Source organism: Protopterus annectens, chromosome 5.part0 (genome assembly GCF_019279795.1).
Source record: "Protopterus annectens isolate FY-2018-M chromosome 5.part0, PAN1.0, whole genome shotgun sequence".
Taxonomy (NCBI): Eukaryota; Metazoa; Chordata; order Ceratodontiformes; family Protopteridae; genus Protopterus; species Protopterus annectens.
Window position 1 is genome coordinate 617,031,218 of NC_056735.1, and position 27,896 is coordinate 617,059,113.

A 27,896-nucleotide genomic window follows, 5' to 3' on the forward strand; every position below is an offset into this window, starting at 1 on the left:
GCTATTTAAATTAATTAGTGTTTTACCAATCCTTAGTAAGCAAACCTGGATATAGAGGCAGAGTTTCACCTGCTCTCAATAAAAGCAGAAGACTGCCCCCCAGCAAGCAGCAGTCCGTTATTTCAATGACTTTCTCACGGTAGGTAAGGGAGTTGCAAGTATTCAAGAGGGCATGGAAAAAATGCGTCCAGGTTTGCCATGAACTGGAGTTCCTATTGGCAGATGATAAAAGAGATGGTCTCATAAAAACACTGTTACCCTCAGGGCTAGAGTTGCATATACCCACGTCATTCAAACCTCCTACTCTCAAGTTATTCTGCTTGCAATCAGGCATTGGTGGATTCCAACAGGTGAAAAAGCATTAGGATATACTACATTATGGAGCTGGTGGAGATTGTTCATCTTTGTCTACAGGGCAGTTTCTCCAGACAGAGCCATTACCCATGCTGTAGATAAAGTTATTGAAGGGTGGCACCACATGGTCCGAGTCACAAGCAGAATAAAAGAAGACTTGTGAATTTGGTGGGGTATCCTGTCTGATTATAATGGCATTTCTTTTTGGCAGGGTGGTTGAACCTCTTCTGAGGTGATGCATTTTTTACAGATGCAGCAGGTGGTAAAAAAGGACATCACCCTTTTAGAATGTATGTCTGTTTTGGTGGTCATGATAGTGTGGCAAGAGCACTTCTACAACCAAAGAGTGTTTCTCTACTCAGATAACCAGGTGGTGGTCCAGGCGTACTACAACAGTTTGTCTAAATCTAAAGAGGTCTAATCACTGACAAGGCTTTGGTATTTCACAGCTTACAAATGATCTTATCAATTACAGGTAAATACATTCCAGGCTAATGCAAGGCAAACGTTAATATTCTTCCCTGGTTACAGCTCTCCAGCATACCTATCAACTGTCCAGATTTTCACAGAATGACAAGATTTTTGCCTCATATTTTGGTGTGTCCTTCATAAAATGTGTGTTTTTCTAGATTTTGTGGCAAATCACTGAGGACTGAATTCATTAAATAATGACAAGCATTTGAGTTTCAGACTTCATACCCTTCAGAAAATGCATTGTAATACAAGGCCTTTTATTCTAGCAACATTCTAAGTTTATAAGAGAAATATTTAAAATCTGCCCCTATTTGTGGTGCATTTCCACCCATTATTTTTGGCTTTGTTCAGATTTTTTGTGCTAAGAGGTTGAAAGCCATGGTCTCTGGATTCTGTGCATTGATAACAAAAGCAGAAGAGATACCCACCAGCATCCCTTTCTGACTTTGGTTGATTGCTGTCGATTAATCATGTAGTTTGTTTCAAACTCCTAGGCAGCAAGTACCAAGATGTCACGTGGAGTGTCATGGCAGACCTTTTCTGAGCTTTTTACATGTCTTCCACAAAAAAAGAGAATTTGGTTACCTTTATTTATTGGCCAGTCCCTGAGGTCTAAGTACCAGTTGTATGAGGCTGTCAAAACCCTACAAGTTCATTTATCTGACCTCAGTCTATTGGCCAAACTGTCAGTTGTGCTAGATCATACCAAATCCTGCCTGGTTTCCAGAATAGCCATTGAGAGGCAAAAGACACTGGGAAATGTTATGGATGGTAGATGGCCTGTTGACAAGAACTGACTGAGTAGAATTTTTATGGTGTCCATTCCATTTTACCTGGTTATCATTCCTACACTATTTGGGCAACTCTCATTTCTTGAATATGCTAAGGGAATTTTGAATTGGTGAACTCCTCCCGCTATTAACACGGGGTGAATTATACAATCATGAGCAGTTAGTGGCTATTTGGTTACATCCATGTAAAACTTAACTGTGGGGCAAGGGTCAACAGGTTTGTCTAGACAAAGTGCTTTGACCTTTGATTTCTGCAGTGCATTGGACCATCACCCTTAACAGCTTTTATACTTCGTGGCTTTATACTGAAGAAGTTTTCAAGCTCTCCAGTGTTAAGGGAATAACACCTAGGGATGTTAGCAACATGATTCAAGCCCTTCTCATCCCAGGTATTTCCACACTGTCCTTTTGCATTGAGAGGGCCTCATATTTGGCTAAAAAGGGCATTCTGTTGAGGTACTCAAGACAACTGAGTGATGGTCTTCTTCTGCCTTTCTGAAGTGTATCAGTAAAATTTAGCATGGGCAGTTTCTAATTGCTCAGTTTTGTGTTTCACATTTTCATTGTCATCAGTGGACATTTTTTATAATGTTAGCATCTGAGCAGCAATGAGACCAAATGGCTTTAACTTGGGCCTAAATCCATCCTTTGTCAAAATGGTGGGGAAAGAAGTTCTTGGTTTGCTTTGTTCTCATTTCTTGACAGTTTTCAACAGTGATGTTTTACAGTTGGGGCAGCAGCAGTATCTGTTATTATATTTCACATAGATTGGAATGCATTGGTTTGGTTCCTAAGAGACATTTCCTGAGTGGCATTTCACACTTTTGTTTGAGACCCAACATGTTTATCCAATGGCAGTAATAGCTTGCTCAGTAGTCACATGCTCTAACTACACTAGGTTACCATGCAAATGCCAACAGCAGCCAAATCAATACAGAGGTACCTTAATCACTGACTCTCCAGGCCAGCTCCATTCTTTGGTCTTCAGGTAACAGAACACTGGTACTTCATAGACTCGGATCCTGTCTGGTTTCAGTAAGTTGGGATTCACTTGTCCAGCATTTTTACTTTTTGCTCAACATCTTTTTAAATCCCATGTTCTTTCTTAAAGCTAGAGTGTTGCTTTGCATTGTTAGTTGCATTTACTTACTATCTGATTTAGATGGTTCACAGCGAGTGTATTTGCAGAATGATAATAATATTAATAAGTGGCTATTGCTACCTCAAAACATTCAAAGTTTTGTCCATGGTCAATTTATGGTTTAACAAAATGATGAGGAGGAACAGAAATATAATAACTAGCCTAGTATGGCCAGGAATAGGTGGAAATAGGCGGTCCTTGCCTGGTGGGTAGTCATGAAGTGGACTTATCACTTTATATTGTCCCCTGTTGCCCTGGGCCACTAAACTGGTGTTGGTAGTTGGGGAGTGTGAGCAGTCCAAACGTTGCACCCCTACAAGACGTAATGTGCAGAGGGCACTGGTTTGGACAGGTCAATCAGGGGATGCGGTAATGCTACCTGGATCAGGCTGTTTCAAAGGTTATTACAGTCAGTTTATACTATCACTGCAATAAGATTTTAAGATCTGGATACAGGTCAATGATATTGTGTCAGTCAATAAATGGTCACAATGCCTGTATTGTGTGGTGTTATTTTGAGCAGACTGGGAAAAATATTCTTTGTGTATGGATAAATTTGTCACCAGGCCCTCAAAGTGAAAGTAGGTGCGTATGTTTGTTCTTGCAGTATGTAAATTGGGAAGGATCAGCTACCAGGTTCTTTCTAGGCAGAGTGGCAACTGAATCTTTCTCCCTCCCTAGCTAAGTCATCATAGGAGGGGGCAGTCACAAAGCAGACTTCCCCCCCTTGTGTTGCCCATGTTTTCCTGAGCCACTAGACTAGTCCTTGTGGTCAGGAAGTATGAGCAGTCCAAACACTGCACCCCTGCAAGGTATAATGAGCCAAGATGTACTAACTTGGACAGGCCAGGTGAGGATGGTCAGGGTTACGCTACCTGGATCAGGCTGTTTATAAATTTAATTCAGTTGGTTTATGCTGTCATTGCAGCAAGCTTGTAACATCTGGATACAAGTCAATGATATTATGTCAGTCAATAAATGGTCCCAATGGCAATACTGTGTGTTGTCCTTTTTAACCAGATAAGGACAAACATATTTATAAATTTTACTGAGGCAAATTATATTTCTGTATGCATTTAATGATGATGATTGGACAACACAGGTTATTTATTAATGCTGTTTAGCCTGATCCTTTCTTGTACAAGCTTAGAACTGCTGTCATTCATGTACAAATTCATAGGTAAGACACTGAGGTAGTCTTGTTCATCTCTGATTCCTCATTTCTGACACTAGTTCCTGTCTTACCAGATCAGCAGACTCATTTATCTGCAAGGCAGTCTCTTGTGAAGAGTAAGGAAACAATCAGGGCTAGAAACAATTATCCAAATTTGGCAAGTTAGCACAACCACTACTATTTTGGCATATACGTTCTTTTGTTTCAGGAAAGTCAGTGATCTTTACTATTGCAGATCTAAGTCAAAAAATTTCATAATACCTCACGGAAGCATTTCCTAAACATTTCATTGAAAAAAGTATAGAATTGTGTTTATCTATATTTGCTGGAATCCACTTAGGATGTCCCAAAGCTGTAGCAAGGGGATTTGTTGCTTGGGGTGACATAATCAATTTTTAATGTCTGGCACTGGTCATAGGAGAATGCTAGCTAGACTCACCTGCCTAATACTTGTCCTGCCCACCTGTTAACTTTCACCAAAATAAAACACAAACTTGGCAGAGAAAAGACCAACGCTGTTAACAATGTAAATTCTAACTGAAACATATACAGAAAAATAAACCTGGCTGCAGTACACATATAAAATTTATAAAAGCTCTTACACAAGTGCAAAGAAAAGTAAAGATGGCTGCACCACCCACATGCACACTACTAATCACAAACACATAAAACACACAGCAACAACCCGGCAAAATTTAGAATATAAAAAGCTCCAGTTACAGACCACAGTTAAATCTTTTTTCCTGGAGCAAACCACCTTGCACAATCCACTCAGCTGCAAGCTTTCCTATCTAATTAAAAAGTTATGTCCACTTAAATATATTACGCATCTTTCTCCAAATATTGTAATGAGTAATGTTGCTCAGTAAACTCACCTAAGCCCTTGCCAAGCAGAATAGCTCCAAAAAATTATATTTTTTAATCATTTTTGCTCACACAAAAACACACAAAAACATACAAATACTAAGTCAAATTCTCAGTGACCTATGATATTCTCTAGCCCTTGTACACCCAGTCCAACTCAACCACACTAAAGAATCCCACAATAAAACATTTTAGGCACTCATGTTTTCCAAAAGGAGCTTTCCATAATGCTGGCATTGCCATTAATAACAAGCAAGCATAAAGATGGGTGATAGTCTTGATTATTCCATACTCAGATGAGTGTAGATTATGTGAGCAGATTTTAACTACTTTCTTTTGATCATATGTTTGTTCTGGAACTGCATTGACTAGTTTTATATTAGCTGAATTTGGTGTCTAGGTAATGGGGTGTGGGGAATCCTTGTAGAAGCTTTTTTTGTTTTTACTTTCTTAGTTTTTTTTTTTTTGATTGACAGTTCCCAATGTAAAAAAAAATCAGTGAAGTGTGAGTTATTATATGGTGATACAACTGAACATACTGCAATAGTCAATCATACATTCACAAACAATCTGTCTCAAAAAAGAGCTCACTAAACTAAAGTATAATCACACACACACACACACACACACACACACACACACACAGACACACACACACACACACACACACACACAGACACACACACACACACACACATCATACACACCAAACCTCTTATAATACCCCATAACAAGTGTTTTTGCACTACAGTGGAGAAAGGGCATACTCCCCATTGCTACTGTCCCATGATCTCTCATAGAAAAAAAAAATCACTTTAAGCAACTGGTAAAAAAATTCACCTTACATTAGCACAAATCTAAAAAGTTCACAGTAAAAGCTAAAAGCATATCTAAACTTACCTAGATGAAATACTTTGACAAACTTGTCCAAAAACCTACTTGATTGATCACAGCACAGCTGACAACATTTGACCAGCTGTGTCCTCACTTATATAAATGACATATAGATGGATAGATAGATAGATAGATAGATAGATAGATAGATAGATAGATAGATAGATAGATAGATAGATATGATCTACTTTAACTGCTTTAGTATCAGCTGTCTGAAATCTAGGAATTTACAGGCAGGGGCTTCAGCAGCTGTTTGTCTATCCATACACCTGGCAGAGCACCTGCTCAAACTCGAGCATGTGTTCAGGGATGCAGCTGCCAAGTTTGATGCCATTAAGGTCTCAAATGGAACTGGTAAGTAGGGAAGGGAAATAGAGAGGAGGACTTTAGGTTTAGGGAAGGGAGGGGATTTCAGTTTTAGGGAATTATCAGGAGTTATTGCAAGGATAGAGTTAGGGAGTGAAGAGGGATTTTAGGATTAGGGAGCAATTGAGAGTTAGTGCAAGGATAAAGCTAGGGTGATGAGGGTGATTTTAGGTTTGGGGAGCTACAGGCAGTGCAGTGGTCCAGTGATTAGTGTTGTCACCTCACAGCAAAAGATTCTCCAGTTTGATTCTTGGCTGGGATGCCTCTGTGTGGAATCAGCCTGAACTCCTTGCTTTTGCATGGGTTTCCTCCTGATGCTCCAGTTTCCTCCTACATTCCAAAGTGATGTGTATGGAGCATTTCTCCCCAAGCCTCCACTGAAAGTGAGCTCTGTCCCAGTTGGACTTTCCTGGTAAACAAATTTTAAATAAATTGGGAGATTAGGGTTAAGGAGGGGGATTGAATTTTAGATTTAACAATGAGTATATTTGATCAGATGGTAAGGATTCAAGATGGCAGGGTATTTTAGGCTGAGGTAGTAATCAGGAGTTGTTAGAGTCAGGATTCTGGGAGGCTTAGTGTTAGTGCATGGGGATTTGGGTGGTAAGAGTTAGGGCACTTGCCAGCACAAGTGAGTGGCAGCAGGAAGTGTGTTGTGAGCTAATGGTATGTGAACACTTGTAGTAGACCCAGAAATACATATACATACATATATATATATATATATATATATATATATATATATATATATGTGTGTGTGTGTGTGTGTGTGTGTGTGTGCGTGCATGTGTGTGTGTGTGTGTGTATGTATATATATATATAAATATGTGTGTATATGTGTTTGTGTGTGTGTGTGTGTGTGTGTGTGTGTGTGTGTGTGTGTGTGTGTGTGTGTGTGTGTGTGTGTGTGTGTGTGGTCTATGTACATGAATATTTATTTACATATACATAAACTCTCCTCACTAATCGTGCATGAAAACCCTTCAGCTGGGTGCATGGAACAGCTATAAAAAGAACACCAGCAATTCTAGCATGCCAATAATCATCCATGAATGCTTTAGTTTAACAGATGTTTATGTAAAACAGAACAGTTTCTCTAGGAGAGCATCATCAATGTCATCTAAATCAACTGATCACATTACAGCTTATAGAGAAAGTAAATCATTCACATGATCATGGTCAGTAACAGATTTATCTGAAATGCTAGTTGCGTACACTGAGCTCTCACATATGCTAAATGAAAACAAACTGAAGTATGTAATATTATAACATAGCTTTGTATCGGCTACATTAAATAAACTCAAGATGACTAATATAGTAAATAAACTAATTCAAAGTATGTCAGTATGAGATTTACCCACAAACTAGTTGTTAACAATTCTGTCTCCACTTTTTGTTGAATAAAAAAAAATAAAGCATACTTAATGGACCAATCCAGCCTAAATTTATTTATTTTATTATGTAACATTTGTTTATCAGAAAGTCTGACTTGGAACAAAGCCAATTTTCAGTATTGGCCCAGGTAGAAACACTCTAGATGCATGTTAATGACAGCATATTAATCCTTGTAATGTGAGAGGAAACTGGATTACCCACAGAAAAAACACACGAACACAGGGAGGACATGCAGATTCTGCACAGAAAACACTCCAGCCGAGAATCGAACCGGCAAACTTCCTGCTGTGAGGTGACAATGCAACTGCTGCACCACCATGCTGTCCAATGTGTTCATTTTGACAATAAAACATAATGTGTAAAGAATACCATTTAAACATTTTACACAATTTCATTCATGGCTGAAGGGTGAATTAAACCACACAAAATATGATCCAAACAATTTTATTTTTATCAAGAAAGTAATGCCATTTAAGTGCAGCTGCTTTTGATTTGTCTGTACCAATAAAAAACACAAGTTTTATCTTTCAAAATATGTTTATAATGAGGAATAGACTCTAATCTGCAGTTAATATCAATAATATGAAGTGAAACTCTTTGCTTCTGTGGTATTTTCATCTGTCCAAAATATAAAGCACTGCATGTGTACACCACCTTTATAAATGATCAATTCTGAATTGCATTTAACCAAACATTTGATCTCAAATGTTCTATTTATATTGATAGAAGTAAAGAACTTAGTCTTAAATATTCATACACACTGTGCACACCTTAAAAAGGGGAAACAATCCATAGATACAATATTAGAGCCAATATTTATCATAAATGTTGGACTTCTAAACCAGTTTCAGTGATTGCCCAATAGTTTAACACCCCTCTGAAATTATATTTACATGTATATGCAACCACATTAGAAAAATATAAATCATTCTTCAAAGCAAATAAATTCCCAAATATAATTTCCCCAACTTTGACAACATTACTGCCATGAGTGGTATTACATAAAATACGGCCTGTCAGCATATTAATCTGTTGTCTTACCTGTATTGTAAAATATCAACCATATTCAAAGTTTAAATCTTTCTCTTGTTATTATTTAAAGTTTCTGATTCTATTCTATAATTTTCAACTGTTCATCCAAATTTTTAATGCCAATGTTGAGATCGTCTTATGCAATACATATACACTGTAAATGTAGTTATTATGATCTAGGCTATTTATGAATTAAGATAATATACTTTGCTTAACAGATTCTTAAATTTAATAATGATATCCTGCTGTATGGTTTATGATACAACGATGTCTTTAATGAACCCTTCATCAATTTGTTGACCCTCGCATCAAAAAATTCTAAAGTCCCTACACTAAAAATGTTATACTCCACTTATTTGAAAATAAAAATGACACAAATGCCTGTAACTGTTCTATATTGTCCCTAATATCCAAATGTCATCTAAAAATCTTTTACACATTATTATGTGGTTCAGATAGTTGTTAACATGAGAGTTATACAAATGACATTCCTTCAGAAAAGCCATTAACACAACATCATAGATTGCACCCATTGCAGTACATTTTTACTGTAGGTAACAGTCATCTTTATAATTAAAATCATATTTAAAATTAATCCAGTAGGTATAGAATGCATTTTTGAAATTTAGCTATCCAAGTACTGGCTGTACCCAATCAACATTTTACTCCCTCTATACCTTTATGATGGGGGAATGCAAGTATATAATGACTGTATCTTCACCGTCAGCAATAAGTTCAAACTATTCAACAATCATAAAAACTCAGTTGTATCTTGTAAATGGGAAGGGTTCAAACACAACATAAGCTTCAACGTTTTTCCAGGTACATATAAATTGGTTCCTTGGGGATTATTAATGGATTTGTGCATTTTTGGTAAAATATAAAATGCATCCCTCTTAGGAATGTCCACTATTAACTCATGCATTAGATTATTACTAATTACTCCTTATCTGACTAGTCTGTCAAAAAACTTTAAAGCTTACTCTTAAACTGCTTACTAGGATCCAGAAGCAGTCTCATGTAACATGATACTTCCCTATCATAGACAATATAATTCATAACCACAATTGTATACCCTTTGTTGTCTACATATATTATTGCAATGTTTCTTTTAGCAGATGATGTATTTTAATATGTCAATTAAGGTAGGATAATTAGAGAATTTTCTAAAAATCTCTGCCCCCAATAAACGATATTGTTTAAACACTTCCATTTCAAACAAGTTTATGGCTTGATGGTTCCAGAAGTTAAACTTAGATTTATGAAACATAAAAGTTGAGCCTGATGAAATCGAACCATCACCCTCATCATATATAGCATACCAGTTTCAGATTTTCAAATTTAGTAAAGGACAAAAAATCTGAATATCTTCCACCAAACCAAATTCAAAAACATAGAAACTGGGAACAAAACCTAGACACTTGCTCAACATATTGATTTCATCATCTGTTAAAGTCATACTACACAAATTTACTAAATTATCCTCAGCTGATAAATGATCAACTAATTTGGTGCCAAATTCTTGTAAAACAGCTAAATTGTTGTTGTCTATCTCTGTATTTGTAACTTCCCCTTGTAATGGATAAGTGGTAATAACACTCAAGTGTTTACTGAAAGGTGAACCATGCACATATTCATTTTCCATACCAGTAGCAGGTGAAATGTCTGAATAATTTGAATAAATGCCTGTATCAGAAAGTACCATTACATTTTTTTCAGATGGAACCATGTGTTTACATTTAGGTTGCAACGATCTTTTATCTTCACTCCCAAAACTAGCAAATCATACTCTCTCTATATATATGTTCAGAAGATCTGTGGTTATATACCAAAGACAGTATAGTGTTAGACCCAATCAAACAACACAAAAGGGGTTAATAGTCAAATCAGTATGATAGTTAGTAAACCAATCAGGAATAACAGTACAGTATTAAGGAAGAATCAATCAAATCATGAATAAGAAAAGTATTTGACAAAACAGTGAAAGCGATTAGGAGCCAATCAGAACATGCCTGTAGAGTTACAGTACAAGCTTACAGTTAACTGTATGAGAGCCAATGAAAATGCGCAAATGGGCAAAGCCACCAATTATGGCAAAGACACTTATTACTTTTTACCTGGTAGGAAGAGCGAGGCTAGCTCAAAATAGAAATAGTGCAACAATCTGTAGAGAATTGAAGGCACTGGTAGAGTGCTATCTGTAGAATTTTAATGCGCATTTAATGTTTAAGTTATCATTGAGTCCTGAAGGAGCATTGGAGTTGAGAAGCAGTTGCCACCTTAATTCATGGACATTGATGAGGTTGTTATCATAACATATAAAGTCTTTGATGCATTCAAGAATCAAAAATTTAAAGCTGGCCTGGCACAGGCAGGTCAGGCAGGGTTTTGCCAGTGCATTCTTTGTATCATGGTTTCTTTGAGCTGTGCAATGTTCTTTTATTCTGTCTGACAGTCTCCTTGAGGATTTGCATATGAAGAAACTGCTACATTGATTACAAATGGCAGTGTAAATTACACTGAAAGTGTTGCAATCAAAATGTTTTCTAAGTTCTAGTTTGAAATCACAATGTGTAAAATGGAAAACATTACAAGCAATGATGTATTTGCAGGTGGCACAATGGTTACCTGGAGCATGCCTGTGGGGTGAGCTGGCTCTGTGGGGTAGAGCTGGAAGGGGAAGTCGTGATGCAGCTTGAAGGTATGTCTGAGTTTTTTTATAACAAAATTGTGATTTGATCCCCAAAATGAAGTGGAGCTCTTTGCTGCTATGAATGACACACCAGTTCTTGATCAGGATGCTTCAGATGGGATGCATATCCTGGCTGATAGGAAGGGGGAAGCTGAGGACAAAATCATCCATTTTCTGTTTGTTCAGGGTTAGAAATCAGGTATTAGGATGATCTGGAATCTGGTGTGCCTGCAGATGGTAACCTCTTGCTGGATTGAGCTGACCAGGGGTTTGGGGTAGTTTCGGTTCAGGAAGAGCTTTTATAGGAAGGAGCACTCCAGGATGAATGAATCATCATCACTGATGATGCGGGAGTGCCTCATGAACTGCCCTTTGACTACATTCTTTTTCATGAACTTAGGACGCAGGCTTGTGTATTCCAAGAAATTATTCCTGTAAGCCTCCTTCCTAAAGATGTCAGACTTGAATCAGAGGTTCTCTTTATCTAAGGTGATGGTCATGTCTAAGAAGTGGGCTTGTTTGCCCATTCCGGACACTGTGAATTTCAGGAAACTGATGCTGCTGGACACTTCAGCTAAGAAAGACTGGAGCTCCGCCTTGTTGCCACGTCAAATGAAAAAAATATCATCTATATAGTGACAATAGAGTCTGGTGTGTTGAAGGCCTTTGATCTAGGTGAGAATTTTGTATTCCCATGCACTAAGTACCATGTTCACAGTGATCAGGGCCATTTTGGACAACATGGCTACCCTACTCTGCTGGTGACAGATTTTTTTTGGTTGAAGTGAAAATAATTGTACCTTAATACAACAGAAATTAGGTCACAAAGGGTCTTGATAGAGTCACGGGGGGGTTGTTTGCAGAGAAATAGCTTGGTGAGCTGAAGGTAGTGTAAAGTGACTCTACATCTAGCATGACCAGAAAATTGTCAGCAGTGGTGACTTGGTAGTTGTGCAGCTCACTGAGGAAAATCCACGAGTCTTTCAAATAGAACTGGGTGGACTGTATGATGGGGATGAGTTTGCTATCAACATATTGAGAGATGGTCTCAGTTTTGGTCTTACAACTGCTGACTATATATATATATATATATATATATATATATATATATATATATATATATACAAACACACACACACACACACACACACACACACACACACACACACACACACACACACACACATACACCAAAAATAAACTGTCCCATTCTTATAATCATAAACATCTCTTTAGAATGTTCTTGTCTTGCTTTGTTCAAAATCAAATTTTAAATATTAATTTTATGTACATATTTACCATCTAAATTTTTATATGCAGGGTGTTCCTTACACTTTTGTAATGAGTCAACTAATTTAACCACATTGTCATTATATAACCTTAATTGTTTATCATAATATGCATTATTTATTATAAAACATTTAAATTACATTATGCTTAACTGATCATCATTTACTCAGGAAAAAAAGTTCATCTTCAGACCCATCCTGCATTTCAATACTGATTCTTATTCCACAGGAAGTTTTTGCATTTGTACTAGCTCTGTTATGAATCTGAGGCTACAGCTATAAATTGAATAGGGGGGGTTACATTATCCATTGTTATTTCTTTGAGCTCTTAAGTGGATTTTCAGCATTGCTCATATAATTCTATTTAACTCACTTAAACAGTATCCATTGTTATTATTCACAGTTCTTAAGCAGATTATTAGCAATGTTCATCTAAATCAATGCTGTAGTCACTTTTACAATTTAAAACAAAACATTAGCTTTAATAGTTGTGTGAGATGTATCATGAGCTTGTAGTAATTAACCCAGCCCCCACAATCCTGGCATTTTCATAACACAAGCAGTCAGCAATCTTAGTCTTGGGACTGTTGGAAGCTTGAAAACAAAGCATTTGGGCTACATTTTGCATCCAGGCAAGTACATTCAAGCTACATTTAAAATACTGTACGTATCTTACCATTTAAATTAGTTTTATATGTTGTGTTTGCTCTTTATCTGAAGTTAAAACTATTTAAGGCACTATTATAGACTGCTGTGCTTTTCTGTGATGTGCCTAGGTGTTCTGACTAGGCCCTCATTTTATTGCATTTTACTAATTCCCTTTTGAATTTGAATTCACAGCTGTAAATCAGTTAAGGTTTTACATCACCCATTGTTATTTTCCTGAGTTCTTAAGTGGATTATTAGCATTGCTTATCTAATTCTGTATTGTAGTTGTGACAAACCAAAATGCTGCCAGCCCAGCTAGCTGGAATTTTGTGAATAATTCTATGTCATTTATGAATATTAATATGATTTTTATAGAAATGTAACAGAAGGAAATACTGCCAGCCCAGCTATCTGGAATTTTGAAAATAATCATATGTCATTTGTAAATATCAACATGATTCATAAGAGAACTATATGTTATGTGCATATTAATCTACTGGTGCAGAAGTATGTGTTGAACAGGGGTTGTACAGTACTGAGCTTCAAGGACGTATCCACATGGTACCCTACTGGAAAAGAACAGAAATGCATATAAACTATATACCAGTGCAAATGTATGTTTTAATAGTAGAAACTGGAACATACAGAGTTAACTTGCAAAACTTCAAGAAAATAAGTTGAAATTAAAGTATTTTATGATTATGTTATCTCTCAGTTTCAGTTCAGCAGCATACATAATGTCTAGAGCAAGAAGTTTTTGCATTGTCTTGAAACAGAAATAATTACTAGGTTTCAAATGTAAATGTGTTTTATTGTTTTACAACTTCCAAGTTCTACAAACGTCTGAGAGGTATGTACTTCTCACACAGAGATGTTAAAATTCTGTTAGTATCTGTTTAACATGGGAACTGAAGTCAGGTGACAAAGAGTGATGTCATTCAGGCTAACCCAGCAGTAATGTTTGATATTAATTTAAGAACTCTCTCAGAGAGAGACCATTTTGCATCTTGTCTTGAATCTAGAAACATGCATGTTGTTTGTAAGTAAGACATAGGGCATATTATCCCTCTTAGATATAGATAGCAATATAGTAAAAATTGGTTTAGATGTTTCTGTATTTATTTGAAATTGTCCTCCAATGTTGTTTTAAATATTTCCTGTGATTTTGAACTCTGAAGTAATTGTATTTGTTTTCTGAGTATTGACTTGTTCTTTTATTATTTATTATTAAATATATTTAAACATATATTTGTGGCTGATGTTTATGAGACGTATTTAAGCTCTTAGCGTACTTGCATATGTATTTGGTCACACTGCACAGGCCACTCCTAAATAGCCTTGCAAGCCTTGGTCAGACTACCATTTGGATTAATAGTAACATTATACAGTAGGATTGGACACCCTTTGTAAGGGCCTTATAGTAGCTGATAAGTAAAGGTTGCTGGTGGCAGCTGGTACCACCTTATAGTCTGGGCAGAAGGAGGCATAGCTAGTAAACCTGTGCCAACTTTTCCCAGATGTGTGTGTGTGTTTGTATATCAATCAAATCTCAAAGTGTGTGTGTGTGTCTGTGTGTGTGTGTGTGTGTGTGTGTGTGTGTGTGTGTGTGTGTGTGTGTGTGTGTGTGTGTGTGTGTGTGTGTGTGGGTGTGTGTGTGTGTGTGTGTGTCAGCTACTTGGGCAGGGACATGAAGCACTGGTTGGACAGAGAGGGTGCTGAAGGTCTTAGCTTGGCCACTCAGCTGAGATCTCAACCCTATAGCTATGCCATTGGGGAGTCTTACTGCGGATCTGGAGAAAGAGGAAGAAACCAGCCCCAGACTGACTGTGATCTCTGTGTACTCTTAAGGTAAATTGTACTTTACTATGTGTGTACTTGTTATCCAACCATTGTATACGTCCCTCACTGTTGCCAGTGGTGAGGATTGAGGCTCCTTGATTACTGAATCAGTGTAGGGGTGTCACAGTAGTCACTTTTCAAACTTCAAAAAAATTTGAAGAAATGATGTTGCTGACTATTCAAAAAGCCAACTTTGGCAGTAGTGTGAGTTGTAACTAGAGCTTGTGTAATTAAACCTGCACCCATACTCCTGGTATTTTATATTACACACGCAATCAGCCTTCTTAGTCTTGAGATTGCTGGACGTTTAGATGCTTGAAAACAATACATATGGACTACATTTTACATCCAGGAAAGTACATTTAAACAATTTAAAATGCTGCACTTATCTCACTATTTTAATCACTTTTGTGTGTTGTGTTTGCCCTTTATCTGAAGTTAAAGCTATTAATATATGTGGGTTTTAAAGTCGACAGTGCTTTTCAGGAGGTTTGTTTGCTGGGGGCTAGGTATTCTGAGTGAGCCCTCATTTTATTCCATTTTCAGTAGCTATCTTATGGATTTGTTTCCCACCCATCCAGACTTTTCCTGTTGTGCTTTTAAACCTGAGAGGCTTTTGAGCTGCCCTCCTGCTGAATAGCTGGCCTTGGAAGCTCCTCCCAGTGTTATCTTCCATATATCTGGCCCTAGATACTCTTCCCAATCTTATCTCCTCTGTTCATATTACTGACTACTGACAGAAGAAACTGTGAAGGCCCTCCTCTTAAGACTGTTAGTGTACTTTGAAATTGACTTAAAGTATGTGTATTCCTCATTGCAGGCCTATCTGGCTTTGAATCACCTTGTAATTCGTTGTAGCTAGTGGTTATATTTGTATCAGGTACATTGTCATTTGAGACTGCCCAAAGTGTGTGTTTTATTATGAAAAAGACTGGGACTGCAATTCTCATGGCAGTAGGAAGGCAGCCTGCTCTGTCTGAGTGGGCTACTCACAGGTAGGCTTAAGTGAGAATTACCTGCTGTAAGTTGTTTGATTGGTTTCTGATTCTTTTTTACTTTTGGCTAAATAAAGTGTGCATTTACATTAAGAAGACTGGGCCTGCAATTCTAGTGTGAGTTTAAAGGTTTCCTGGTCTGTCCAAGTTGCAAAGCACACAGGGAGACACAATATGAGAATTAATTGATGTAGCTAGTTATTTCATTTTTTCTGACACTTTTCATTTTTGACTAACTAAAGTGAGTTTTTACATTAAGAAGACTGGGTCTGCAGTTCTGGTATCAGTAGAAAGGTAGCCTGTTTTGTCCAAGTTGGGAAACACAGAAAAGGGCTTACATTGACAATTACTTGTTTTAGCTACTGGCTTGCAGACAAAACTCACATTGTTAAAGTTGGGGACTTCACCTCTACCAGTAGCCCAGTCATCAGTGGTGGACTATGAGGATCTGTACTGGGCCCGTTACTGTTTGGAATCTATTTTTTAGAAGTTCAGGCCAAGGTAGATGGCCTGTGGCTAACCAAGTTTGCTGATGATTGCAAATTGGGTGCAATCATTGAGTCCCCTAATGATATCAACACATTACAGAAGGGGGCTAACAGACAAACAATTGGTGCCAAAGCCATGGACTAAAACTAAATGCAAAAAAGTGCATTATTATCCCCCTTTGGCAAAGAGGAATACCCTGCTAATTACATTCTTGACAGCACCCCCCTAAGCTCAAACCCAGTGGTACAAGACTTGGAAACTCATGTTGATAGAAATCTAAACTTCAATCACCATGTCTCCACAGTGGTAAGGAAAGACTTCTATATTGCACATCTCATAAGTAAGGGAATCACATCCAGGTCTAAGAATGTTGTAACTCCACTGTACTTGACCCTCATTAGACCACTAATTGAATACAATGTCCCCTTTTGCATGTACTTCATTACAAACCTGCAGCAGCTGGAGAGATCACAGAGGTTTCTCACAAGAAAAATTCAGGGCCTCCAACCATACCTTATGCGGACAGACTGAAAGCCCTGTCACTGTACTCTGTAACTTATAGGCTGCTGAGATATGACTTCATAGGTTCATAGGATGTTACTAGGCTATTGATCCAAGGGTCTTTACAAGCCTAGCCATTAAATCCCAATATAATACTAGATTAGAGATATCTTCTATGCCCAAGATGTTTGTATCATGAACTACCCATGCCCAGGAGAGAATCCCCAGTAGAAATGTACAGTTTCCCATCCAGTCATCCAGGTTGCACTTAAAAAGAGTCATGGAGATGCTCTGCTTTATGTGGATTGGGAGCCTATTCCAGATGAGTGGCAACCTCTAAAAGATGTATCTGTCTCTCCAGCAGGTCCTATTTATGTCGCAAGCAAGATTGAGGTCTTTGGAATGGGTGACTGTAGTCCTATTTGACTTATGTGTGTGTAGCATTTCCATTAGAGTTGAGTCAGAGATAGCCATGTAATCCAGACATAAGTCATCTTTGAGAAGTCTATATGCTACTGAGTACAGTGACAGTGATGTCAGTCTGTCCATATAAGACGTGCTGGAGAAAAAAAAATAGGTGTGTTGGTGCAGAAAGGACAATAAACCAAAGAAAAAAGCACCAAAGGGACCATAGAAACTGCTTTTTAATAATGTGCTGGAGACCATGAATTTTCTTAGTTAGAAATCACTGAGGTCTCTCAAGTTGCAGCAAGTGTCTGGTACAGTACATACCAAAGGGATCATTATATTCAATAATAGGTCTGATGAGGGATGAGTACAGGGGAGTTATAACCTCTTTTGCTCTTGAGGCTATGCCTTTGCTAATCAGATGAGCAATGTAGAATGCTTTCCTCACCACAGTAGGCACATGGCAGTCAAAGTTGAGGTCACAGTCAATTGCTCTCCTAGGTCTCTTAGTAGTGGATTGATACTTAGGGTATTATTGTTTATTTTATAATCAGCAGGGATATTGATTTTGCCGAAGGGAATGATGATACATTTTTTAGCATTTAGTTTAAGACCATGGCTTTGGCACCAATCACTGGTCTGTGTAAGCCCTTTTTGGAGTACAGTGACATCACTAGGGGATTCAGTGATAGCACCTAATTTGCAATCATCTACATCCTTTCTATTTTGGCCTGGATTTCTGAGACATATATGCCAAACAAGAGGGGGCCCAGCAATAACCGTTGTGGGACCCCACTGGTGACAAGTCTGCCGGTAGAGGTGAAGTCTCCCACTTTGACTGTGGGCCAGATTCAGGAAGCCTCCGTGTAAGAGTTATAACTCTTACACGGAGGCTGCAGTGAAACTGTGTGATGTCAGCATGTCATGCATATGCATGAGGTGCATAAGGCATGCTGAATCACACTAGTAACTCTTACACGGTCCGTGTAAGAGAGTAGGGGGCGTGTCTGTAGGCTAAGCCCTGCAAGCGGACACGCCCCCGGAAGACTAGAATGGCTGAAAGTAAACAGCCACGAGAGAGGCCATGGAAATGTGCATAAACACACTACACAACACATGCCCCGATAGACCATCACTGTATAAAGTGAAGAGATGTAATAAAATTAAATTAAAACCTTTTTTTTAAAACCCGTAAATGTTTGCTACTGTGTGCCCATTAATGCTTGTGGTGTGCTACTAAGCGCAATCACAGTTAGCAATCAGTGGAAAAGGATATAAGAACTAAATATGCAAAGTAAGTCAAGAAGTAATAGCTTAGCGGTAGAGTTGCCGGCCTAAGAGTAGGCAGGCAGGGTTCGAGCCCCCACAACAACATTTTTTTTTTTTTGTAAATAAGCACTAAAAAGCCCCGTGACAGTATTGTACACATGTAAATGTATTCCCTTTTGTAAAATGGAATGAAACGGAGCATATATTCTGAAGTAACACAATAACAAAAATAGTCAGAAATGTACTGATAGGTAAGCTGCTGTGAGACGGAGTGCCCGTAGCTGAGTAGTGTTTAAAAAGCTGCAAACTGCGTGCCTGTTGCTAGGCATCAGTTTAACAGAGTGAAACTGTTTGCAACTAGCTGTGCTTAGCTGAACATGTGTGTCACTAGCCAATTAAGGTTTATCCCAGCGCACACCGTTTGCGCGGCGCTCCCACAAGCTAACTGCCAGTGCGCATGCGTTACCTCAGCAAACGGCGCAGACGTGGTTTTAAGTTCTTAAAAGTGCTTTTGGCATGTTTGATTGACAGGTCTCAACTCATTTCTGTCAGGAAAATCAAAAGCAGTTGCCAGATTCGAACCCAGGATACCATGCACTAGAGTCAAGGTACTAAACCACTAAGCCATGACAGCAATACCTAGAAATGCAGAAATAGCATATATATGGGATAAAATCCAGAATGGAGCATGATAAAGCATTTTCAGTGAAGTAGATACAATTCCAAAACGGCCAATCAGAGAAATGTGCGGAAAAACGGCATATATAAGCCCCATAGGCGGGAATACACAGCAGAAACGATTGTAGATCAGAGCTGCAGTCAGAATGAGTGGAGTAGGTGAGGGGCGTTGCTTTCGAGCACAGCGTTGGGGCGTTGAGGAGTCCAGATACATGGTCTGGCTCCTTGTCCACCATCACGAGGCCCAACTCATGCAGGGCCAGGTCTCATGGGGAGCATATAGGGCAGAGGCATGGGACCAGTTGGCTCGTGATCTGACCAGTGCTACTGGCATTCCACGCACTGGTGAGCAGGTCCGTCACCACCATGCGGACTTGAAGCGGCGCAAGCAAGACCAGTTGTCGAATGGATCCAGGAGGCCGGGATATGCCCAACGCCCACTACTGAGTAAGTTACATTTTACTTATGTATGTAAGGATTCCAACTAGCTGATACCATGGAGATGTGTAGTCCAATATTACTTCTTTTGTATTACAGCTGCAGGTGTCCGCTCTTTGAATCGCGAGATGCATGCCCGTAGGCTGGTGCGGATGCGCCACCGTGCAGGTTAGTAACCCCACCCAGTACTTGTAAATAAATATTATACTGTAGCATGTATCAGAACACTGCAGTGTATTGATTAAAAGTAATATAATGTGCAAGCAAGATTTGAAAGTCTGCAGGTATGGCTGCAACAAGTTCATCAGTATGCAAGTGTAACTGGAAATATAATTGATAGAATTAAACAGTGCTGTCATACAGATGTCCCACCATTAATTAAATATAGTGTAACCTGAAGTAGTCTCAAGAGTACAGCTTCAGAATCTGAGGTAGTCACATGTGAGATATATCCCCTGTTGAAATGCTGAATCATGACAGAAGTGAGGCTGTTGGAAAGTGTTTGAATCACCACTAGTCTAACATGTGAACAAAGCCTAGAAGTAGCAACCTGAACTGTGAATTTGCAGGAAGTGTGAGACTGACAGAAAGGGTCATGTATGAATAAATAAAGTAGTAATAACCCGGAATATATTAGCCCCAGTGTGTTTCTACAGAACTAAATGCATGTGGGAAGTACAACTTAATATACCAAACTGATTTCAGTGTGTCAGAATCTGGAATGTCTAGCCAAATGCTGTATATGGTGATCACAGTAAACAATTTGCAGATAGAATGAATGATTATCTGACAGATTAAACAGCCATAGTTGTCCCCTGTCCTGTCATCAAAGTGTAGCAGGATGATGTATCTGATCAGATTCAAAATAAGTAGGATAGTGATGTATTTGTAACAGGTGTAGCTTGACAGTCAAATAAAATTTATTTTGAAACATCAGCCTCAACTTAATTGTGTACCTATTATAAATGTAAATCAATGTGTAACATATGAATGTGTCATCACTTTCTATCTCCGCCCAACCCTATAATTCCATATAACAACACCCACTAAATAATGGTATGTGAACATTTCATTAATCATGGACATTTGTCCGTTTCAAAAATATATGCATGTCTGTTCGTGCATGTGCCCTGTTCATACCTGCAAATCTGATGGCCTGTTGCCATTAATCAACCCTGCATGTTGTTTGACTGTGTATTTCTGTTCAAATAATGCATGTGATATTGATATGCCCTTGTTCAATGGTGTTAATATCTGGGTGTTTGTTTGATGGGAATACCAATGCATGCTGTTACAACTAATCTGAATGGAATACAATGCCACTAACCCAAACTAACATAACTACTCACAAACCTAGAATGCTTGGGAAGGCAGGTCCCAGTGGACCCACCTCTCCCACCTCAGCTGGTGACTGCACCTGGCACTAGTGCCCAGGCGGACCCCCTCCGGTGGCCCTGTGCCACCTTCGGGTGGAAGCGCTGCAGGGGATGGGGCCCGTCCCCTCTGCAAGTGTGGCCGGAGGGTTCGTCCACTCACACTCCAGGTGTCCGGTCTGTGGTGCGAAGGGAGATCCAAGACACTGTTCTTGTGCCCCTCGCCAGCTCGAGGCTCGTGTGGCACAGCTAACGGCCCCGGCCGTTGCCCGCCTACACAGCCCCAGCACAGCCCGTCCTGGGCTGTGAAGGAACAGTGGCAACTGCCTATGGGTGGGGATATCAGTTCCACTGTTGCCATCTGTGGGCTCATGCATCTTGGAAATCCCAACCTCCGTCCCGTCAATTGTGTAACCCCCACGTGTGTCATACACCGCCCCTGTATGCGTCTTGTCTGTCTTGTCTGTTAACCTACCCAACCTACCTCCCCAGCTATACCGACTTCCTTCACCTGACATACCACTCTCACCTGAAAAAAAAAAAAAAGGGCACTCTGTACCCACAAAAAATTACGCCCCATACATAGCTGTCCATGTCGCACACATGTCTGCTTGACATTGAAACAGTTAATTACAATTGGCTCTACAACAACTATTAATGTTGTCCTGACACCTCTCTCAGGGGTGAAAGGTTTCTAATGTCTCACCAAAATACATGGAAATGCACAGCTGTTGCTGCCAAAGACATGGGCATCTATGGGCCTTACCTACATCCCTCCTGCAAATCACATGCTTGTTTCCCTACTGTCTTACCCTCTTTGTGACCCCTTTTTCACCACTTTCCTGTCACCCCTTTTTCTTTTCTTTCAAAGAAATTAGCGGTGTGCTTGTGTTAGCGGAGCTCAAAGCCAGTGCGCATCGTGAGCTCAGCAAAGCGGCGCAGACCTGGTTTAAAGTGCTTAAAAGTGCCTTTATGGCACTTTGATTGACAGGTGCTATACTCAGTTTGAAAGTTTGCTAAGAAAAATAAATTCCCACTGTCAGTCTCGAACCCAGGACCTTGGTAACATTAGTCTGTATGACCTACCACTAAGCCATGCCTGCTTTACAAGAACACACTGCTAAAATAAATATAACATGTAATAGTAGGAATCAGTATAAAGGCAATATAGGAGATGTACTATCCAAAGCATGTCAGGTAGAGTTTTAATGGCCAAATTACTGGATTCCCATACTAGTTCAGTGTGAACAGAAACAGCCCTGCTACCTGTTAGCTTGTACATAATAATGTAAGGTAATGTACATATGTGAAGGTATGTATATCTACACATACATATATATAAATATATATTAATACATATGAAATATAGTTGTAGGTCTCAGTAGCCATACACACTCACTACAGGAAATAGTGAAGATATATGCAGCAACCAGAATCTGCAACACAGCCTGGCTCCTGTGAGACCTACTAAGCCCTTTAACTGCTTAAAGGTGCCTCCAGCACTTTGATTGATAGGCCCTATACTCAACTCAAAAGCAGAATATGAGCATACTAGTAGGCCCTACCACAAGACCATTGTAACACTAGTCTGTATGACCTACCTCTAAGCCATGACTCTCATACAGGAATATAGTGCTAAATAAGTGGAACACGTAATAGTATGAATGAAGATAAAGGCAATATAGTATGTCTACTACCCAAAGCATGTCATGCAGACTTTTATAGTCCCAATTACTGGGTTCCCATACTAGTGTAGTGTTACCAGAAACAGCCCTGCTAATTGTTAGCTTGTACCCAATAATGTCAACTAATGTACATATATGAAAGTATGTATATGTACACAGATATATATATATATATATATATATATATATATATATATTTATATAGCAATACATATGACATATAGTTGTAGGTGTCAGTATGCATACACACTCACTATAGGGAACAGGCAGGATAAATGCAGCAACCTGAATCTACAACACAGCATGAAGCATGGGAGATGTACTAACCTTCACACTCACAAAACACTGTCAACAGCATACCAGCATGGTCCACGCCCTACAATCTGAAAGGGCAACGCCTATCTCACATACCCTTTTATAGCAGTGTCCTGAAATCACAGTGAGACATGCAATCAGTACACACCCATCTGCATGCAATTAGCAAATGCTGCATTACAATTGGTGCAGAGGCCATCACATGGACCTATGCAGATACCTACAAAAGCAATGAGTACCCACACTACACTCATGCAATACATTCATTGCACAAAACCGATAGAGAAAGAGAGAGAGAGAGACAGAGAGAGAACAAAACAGAACAAAACAGAAATAAAGACAGCCAGCAGCAAAACCAGCAGCAGCAGCAGCAAACTTCAAGCAGCACCAGTGACACACCAACAGCTGCCACAAACACAGGTTATGCAAAGTAGCAGGTTAATCCTGTGTATACTGTGACACCTCCAAATGTATCACAGTTCACTATCTATAGGTATGTCCATGAGATAGGTTGTGTGTACATAGTCATGAAATATAAACATATGTAATATTGTTGTACATGTGGGCCATAACTAACACTTCCATAGCTTAGAACACAAGGCCAGTTGTGCATATGATGCAGTAGTTCCCAGGGTCAGTAGAGGTTCCTCCTCATTGGTGTGGGACCACTGTGTATGTATGGCACTGTTCAGGTACATATCCTGTAGTATGGCCAGGGATTAATATCAGTCTGTCATGTGGTGCTATGTCCTCCAGGGGTGAATGTAGCACACATCCAGGGATACCATTTCGTAACAGTGATGATATGTGTTCTGCAATGATGAGGTGGCTCTCACCTGGACATGTGAGAGGATAGGGAGGTTACAGTCATCTGGGATAACTAATAACACGTGTGTAGGACAATGGGGGTACCTGCACCTAAACTGTCTGCAACAATGTTGGCAATATCTGTGCATTTGGTGAATGTGAAGCATCTTAACACTGCAGACAACAGATGCCTTCCGTCATGTGAATCTGCCCTGTGCTGCAGTAGCCTCCTACTATTGTTATACAATATGCCTGTATCTGTAGTCCACTGGACAGGATTAATAAGTGGTGTGCAGTTGTTCTGGGTTAGATAACTGTGTGCACAGTACATGCAGTATGTGGGATGTCTGTGGTACGCATATGCAAAGGTGCTGGCGGTGTGTGTTGTGGCTTCCACTGGCCCAGTGGGCTGCATGGATAGCATCACTGTCATAACTACTGAATAACTGTGTAATAACATGCATACATAGCAAGGTAGTGTACTGTGCTTGTGGTGTTGTTCAGATATGTATATCCAGGCTGAGTAATGTGTGTCCACATCACAGGGTTGGATGGCAGCACACATCCAGTATGTATGGATGAACACCCAGAATGTGTCAGGCGTGTCACCTGTGCAGAATTATCTGGCCATTACCTGTGCATCCCCACAACACACACACATGCAACATATGGCAGATGTACTATAGCAGTACACACATGTTCATAGGTTCATACTAGGCTATCTGCCCGAGGGCATTTACAAGCCTAGCCCATCGTTTTGTGGCTTACGCCACCCCTTTAGTATGGGGAACCATACCCATTATTTTGCTGTGCCTCTGTCGAGCAGTGACACGGAGGTAATCCCTGGGGTATATCTGCGATCTCCCATCCATTGGTCAAGATTTCTCTTGAACAAGGCTAGCAGGTGCTCTGCCTCACATATACCGTGATTTTGTTCCACAGCATAGGAGTCTTTGGGTGATGAATCTATCCCTCCAGCATGTCCTATTAATAGCCGTGTCAAGGTTTAAGTCTCCCGCCCTTGTGGCTCTGATGGATCTAGGTTTATTAGGTGAAGCATATTCATCAAATCTGGGTTTGACATGGCCTTGTATGTTGGGCAAAGGTCACCTCTGAGCAAGCGTGGCGACTGAATAGAACATACATGGACATGCTGGAGGGCAAATTCTAACTGAGAGGCTCCCTTCACTCTGTAATGAGCTCGAACAGTTGAGAATGAACAGTTCATAGGTTCATACTAGGCTATTTGCCCTAGGGCATTGGTAAGCCTAGTAGAATGTGTTTGTCTTTTGCCACCCAATCACATCTTATGCTGCTATGCCCTTGTCCAACTTTAGTATACTTTGCTTCTGTCTAACAGCGACATAGAAGTGATACCTGGGGTACAACTATGATCTCCATCCACTCATCCAGATTCCTATGGAAGAGAGTCAATGAGGGACTCTGCCTAACCAGTAGTGTGAGCTCATTACAGAGTGAAGGGAGCCTCTCGGTTAGGAATATGCCGCTCCAGCATGTCCATGTATGTCAGTGCTGAGGTCCAGCTCTCCTGAGCATGTGGCTGTATGGGACTCTGATTGCCTGAGGTGCATCACGTTCATTACTGCTAGGTAGGACATGGCTGTATATGGCATGCACAGATTGCCTCTGAACAGGCAGTATGCCACTGAGTCCAGCTGGATTCACTTTACCTGGGCAGCATATGACATCTGTGTGAGCCATTGCATCCCCTTGATGATGTACTGTTGTCCTGTACCAGTTGCTGTAGGTGTCTGGTTAGGTACATCCCAAAAGGTGCATTGTCCGCAATTATAGGCCTGATGATGGATGAGTACAGAGGCACAATGACCTCCCCTGCCATACATGTGAATCAGTCATGATTAGCTGGGCTATATAACATGTCTGTCAATCCACGTTGGCCATGTGGTAGACAAATGACAGACCGCTACCATGTTTCTTCCCCAGGTCCCCAACTACGTCTTCTGTACTCAATGGCCTAACACCTATGTTGTACTGTGCCACCAGTGTCGAGGTGTGGGAATCTGCATTGAATACTGATACTCCCCCTCCTTTGTTCAAGTGTTGTGGCCGACAAGAATGGTAACAGCTATAACGTGGTAGTACTGGTGTGCTCCTGTGAAACCTGAAACAGGTTCATGTTACTGCACAGATATCGATGTGCAGAATGCTAGGTAGGGTTTTGGGTGCGTGCATCCTTGGGTCTAGACGTCCAGTGTTGAGTAGCATCACTCTTACTTCCTCATCCTTTGTGATACAAATGGATGTGGGTTTGCCTTATGAGCCTTGCCTAATACAGGCACTATGGGTGTAGCAGGAGGCTCCGCCAAATGTCAATAGGACTGTGGTGACAGGTGTAAGCTGTCCCTAGCAAAGCATACCACCCCAAGATGGCAGGCATTGGCACACCTGTGAATGACACCAGTATGTCAGTCAATTGTTGGAAGGGATCATCGTGCCTTGATATTGTGGCATTGTTCTAGGTGAGGGTAGGATGCCTCTCAAGGTCAGGGTCAAACTGTCTCGGGCTACGTGCTCAGAGAGCTCTGTAATGTCTCATGTCATGTAGTCCAGGGAGGAATGTGTCAGGCCATTCACAGCAGCATGGACATTGACTGAGTCATACCTGTACCTGCCTTGGGGTTACCTGACTGTTTGTGTTATGTGGCAGTTCATAGTGCCTGACAGGCTGCACACCGTGACCCTCACCTCGTTAAGCCTGGTGAACGTGATGTGAGTGTGCCTGATGATAGAGGCACCTAGTACAGGTGTATGAGGTGTGTTGTTAACTGTTAATGGCTGTGAGTGTTCAGCACATTGGCTTTGTGTGATATGTGTTGCACATGTTCGTTTATGTGGTAGTGGTTGCCTGGATGTCTGCTTAGGAGGTCTCTGCTGCATAGGCAGAGCTGTGGTCTGAGCCTACAAGTATGATCATGTGTGATCATGTGTTAGGTCCGCTGTTGTGGTAGGTCTACATGAGACTGGAAGTGTAGTGAGTGATCCCCTTTGCCACGTGACTGGTTATGGCGGTATTGACTAGACAGAGCCTAGCCTCCAGTCTGGTATATGGTTGCATCACTCACATGAGTTTGAATTTGTTGTTAGGAGGAGGGGTTGTCTGTGTACATGCATCTGTTCTAACATTGTCTCTGGAGTACCACACTCACCAGCTGGACTGAGGAGGGAACTGACAACTGACCTCTGGACATGCTAGAATACTATTGTGAACTCTGTAATCACTAATGATTGAAAACAAGGTCCAGTGGGGAGTGAGGGTGTACTGACATTACCTACAACTGCTGACTGATATAAAAGCGTCAGTGAGCAAATGCCAGGTAACCTAAGTGCAATGTGTCACAATGAAGTAAATGCAACAATGACAAGCAGTCACTTGCTGTCATGTGTAACATGGAAATACGTACAGTAAGCAATGCAGATAACAGTAGTGAGTCACAGATGTGTTGCAAAGATGTGTACTATGTGGATGTAGCATACCAGTGAAATAACAAGCTAACAGATAACAAGCATATAAAGAAAGGTAGATGCAGGAGGCCTGGATGTAGTGTTTGCTACAACAAACAAGGTGTAGCAATGTCAGTAAGATACAGCTCAGATATGCAGGCACTATAAACCTGAAACCAGATGTCCCCAGCTATGAATGGCAGAGTACAGCCTATTGTCACACATGGGTGCAGACCACAAACCTCGTTAATGTTAAATAACTGGCCTGAAGGCCAACTGCCCATACCAGAAGTAATACACTTGTACACTGGGCCCACAATCAGCAGTTCCCAACTTCAATGGATGAAAGATATGTGTCCTGCCACCACAGTGCTTGCCACCAACCTCCCTAATGTAAAACAACTGGTCTGAAGGCCAAGTACTTAGTACAAATGACATAGAATGATAGCTACACTGTAATCAGGTTTTAACCAATCAGTAATAAGTAGAAGTTAACACTACC